Below are 3,571 nucleotides of genomic sequence, written 5' to 3' on the forward strand. Positions count from 1 at the left end.
TCAGGAGGAGACAGTGGCTCCGCTGTTTTCAAAAGGCCTCAGATTCCTGTGCAGCAGCTGCACCTGTGCACCTGTGTGGTAATGTGATCAGGGCCCCAGTTGGAAAGCCAGCAGCAGAGATGTGGGCGAAGATTTGCATTTTGCACTGTCACCGGCTACAGATACCGAGAGGAATGATAAACTGCAGCTATAATTAATTATGCTGTTAGACAGCTATGAAAACCACACTAACTCAGCAGCCAGCTCCACCCTCCCACTGGGAGTGGTTTGCCTTCTAATATAGTCAGTGATCATGACAGCGCACTTCATTCTTCTGAGCTGAGTGCGGAGTTTGCAGCCCTACAACACGCTTAAAAATCAGCCACGAAACCATGGCCTCAATTACCATTGAGTACTGGTGAGTCCTTCCTCTTCTGCTAAGTTTGTTGACTGCTTACACTAAATGACTCACTTCCTGTTCTCTTATATGCTCCATGATGTGATGGTATGGCTTTATGTAAAGATACAAACTGTTTTTAGTGCATCAGTGACTAATGTGACCTGTTCTTTTCTGAAACTGTTCAGAATTTATAGTTCAGTGAGTCATTAAGTTACTATTATTAATTTTTTTCCCTCCATCCTCTTGTGTTGTGTTATAGTAAAGGATGAAGTTACGCATATCGCTACCAGGAACTAGTTGGATTACTCAGACAGGTTCCTGGTGTGCAGGTGACTGGTATCACAGGGGCGACTGGTAAGCTGCTTCTTCTCATACCCCTCTATGGAGACCCATTTGTGCCAAAAATATATCCGGGCTTATATAAACATTATTTGTGTGCGTAGAAATTATTTAAGCAATGAATTAAGAAAACATCTAAGTTCCAGTCTTTACTAGTTCCCTTTTTTAAATCTGACCTGTCCATCGTGCAGACATACCACACAGATGAATGAGTTTTTAATATCAGTTGGCAAAATGAAAGTAGTGCCTGTGATGTCCTGTGCAACCTGTTTCACTGGTTGTGGTCCAGATGCTGCGCTTTACTCTCGTTTTCCTCCCCTACAGACAGCTTTGAGGTGAAGGTTAATGATGAGCTGATCTACTCCAAGCTGGAGACGGGAACGTTTCCTGACGCTGAAGAGGTTAGTGAGATGACCCTTGATTGCTCATCAGGACACCAATTTGGCCCGACGGCTTGTTTTACAGCTGGTCAGCAGCAAAAAGCGGCTTGTGACATTTTTGCTTTTGGCTCTGGCTCCACAACCGTGTGTTTACCTACAGGTCATTTAGTTTCCATTGTGGCGTGTAGGAAGTACAGTTAATCACCATTACGGACTCCATGGGACATGTTTACCAGGGCTGAATGTCTTTGTGTTTCATGTGACCAGCTGACGGCGAAGGTGAGAGAGATGGTTCCTGGAGGAAAAGAGAAGAAAAAGTCAAAGCTGAAGGATCGGATGAGCAAATGCACTGTTCATTAGTAGGAGAAGGACGAAACAACAGCTGTATTTACACCGACAGAACCGAAGATGGCTTGTGTGTGTCTGCTCTCTCTCGCAAACGCTTTTCCAAAGAGAAAAATTAATCGGACCGGACATCAGAACATGCAAAGCACCGCAATCATTGGCCATAAAGGAAAAGTGTCAAACCACATGTCGTCTTCGCTGTGAATACAGACGACAGGCGTTGATGAGAGCGTGTTGTAGGATCCTGTCTCTGAGCTGCTTCTGTCTATGAATGCACACGCTAAAACAGCTATGTGGTGTGTGCACGATGCAACTAGAAGCTTTTCAGCTGAGCAGGGCCTGAAGCTCTGCTCTCATCATGTCTGTCCGCCTTGGATGAGAAGTAGAGAAAAAACGTGTTCACATTTACATTTACTGAGTCTGCGCCATGACTAGCCCGCAACTTAATTTAATAATAGCATTTTTCTAAACACACTTTCTTGCTCAGAGTCGGCTAAATGAGAAGCCTCTCGTGCGTGTACAGTGAATATAAAACTGCCACCAGCAAGCATTAGCGTAGCTTAGCAACTGTTTGCTTATTTCAGCTAATGGACATGGACAAACAATCTAATCTGGCTCGTTTCACCTGCACATATTAAACCTTTGTATAGTCTTAAGATAAAATATGTAATAACAATTACAAACAGCTGCAAATTGAATTGTGATAAATAAATAATATGCCGGTGCGTCTAGGGGAAGTTTTGTGCATCTGGACAGAACAAACGTAGCCGTTTCCTGTCCTAATGCTAAGCTACGCTAACTGGCTGCTAGCTGTAGCTTCATATTAATAATACAGACGTGTCAGTGGTGCCGGTCTTGTGGTGTCACGCGGCTGGACAAGAACGTGAACAAGAGTTTTTCTGTTGTCAAAATATTCCTTTCATGCTAATTTTATTTATCCAAAAATCTTGAGCTTTCAGTGTTTCCAAAAAAATAAAAAAATAAATCTCCACGACATGATGAGACTTTATGAACTTGAACGCTTTCCTCTCTCTAACACGACACACGTATTTGTTTTAGTTTTACAAGTATTTTATGTAGTAATAGCCCCATGTTACATCATGGCACATACAACATGGGGCTATTACTACATAAACCTGGTCTGTGCTTAGAAGTGAAGATGTAGGTACTGTGTATGTGCTGCCGTTTGTTGCTATTCTGACATTTTTAGAAGTTGAGGCAAATCTTTAGCGACAAAAATTACATTTAATTTGACTTGTTTGAACTTTTTACTACACTGACTACACTGTTGAACTGGCATTTTGTAACCTCATGTCAAGAAATGTAATAAAATACCACTGACTGCTTGTTGATCTGATTTCCAGTGATTCCCCCACACACACATATGGTTGCAGCTGAGCATATTTCTCTGTATCGCAATCAGAGCTGACTTCATCCGTCTGTGGGACAATATGATCGTCCACTGAGACAGAGAGCGCAGGGGACACGCTTCCTCAACCGTTCTCATTCGCTTGTTCTTTTGTTCCGACCAGATAAAATCATAGCTGAGATATGGTGACAGGAAGGAAATGCGCATCTTCCTGTTTTAATCATTTTATGACAATAATCAGCAGCTTAGTGTTCTCCTAATCTATGGATCAATTACCAGACCGGACTGGCACCTATCTCATGATTTATTTTGTCCTTTCCTCTTCATGAAAGGACTGAGCAGTAGCTCTGATATCTGGACCAGTCTGTAACGCTTCTTGGCTGTCGTTGGTCAGTGAGATCAGAGAGTTCAACACATTTCACATATGGATGTGACGTAAAGCTGCGTGGATGGACTGAAAAGCCCCATCTGGAAATGAATAGCCCCCGGGTAAACATGATCCCTGATCAGCAGCTGAGCTTCAACAAATCCTTTGAAAGATGTGTCACAGTCATGTTTTGTCTTCACTTAGCCTGACTGTGGCACTCAACCCCCCAGCGACAACTTCTAAACAAGTTTGTTAGTTTCATTTCTGACCTGATTTCAACACATTAAGTAGTCAGAGACATGCTCTGGTGTTAGTAGCAGACATTCATTACAACAAGAGCAAACTCTGTGTTTGTACGGAAATATTTTCAGCTGTGGATTAATGCACATTAG

The 3,571-nt window shown here is 42.6% G+C and overlaps 1 long non-coding RNA gene across 1 annotated transcript; it reads left to right on the forward strand.

Annotated features, from left to right (window-relative positions):
* Positions 1–320: 320 nt before the first annotated feature.
* On the forward strand, positions 321–2,787 carry LOC311509699. The gene is made up of 4 exons (XR_014699864.1): positions 321–397; positions 639–733; positions 1,043–1,119; positions 1,366–2,787. It is a non-coding gene; the product is annotated as an uncharacterized lncRNA (long non-coding RNA).
* Positions 2,788–3,571: the final 784 nt, after the last annotated feature.

The sequence above is a fragment of the Chelon labrosus genome, assembly GCF_963514085.1.
Source record: "Chelon labrosus genome assembly, contig: SCAFFOLD_282, whole genome shotgun sequence".
Classification (NCBI taxonomy): domain Eukaryota; kingdom Metazoa; phylum Chordata; class Actinopteri; order Mugiliformes; family Mugilidae; genus Chelon; species Chelon labrosus.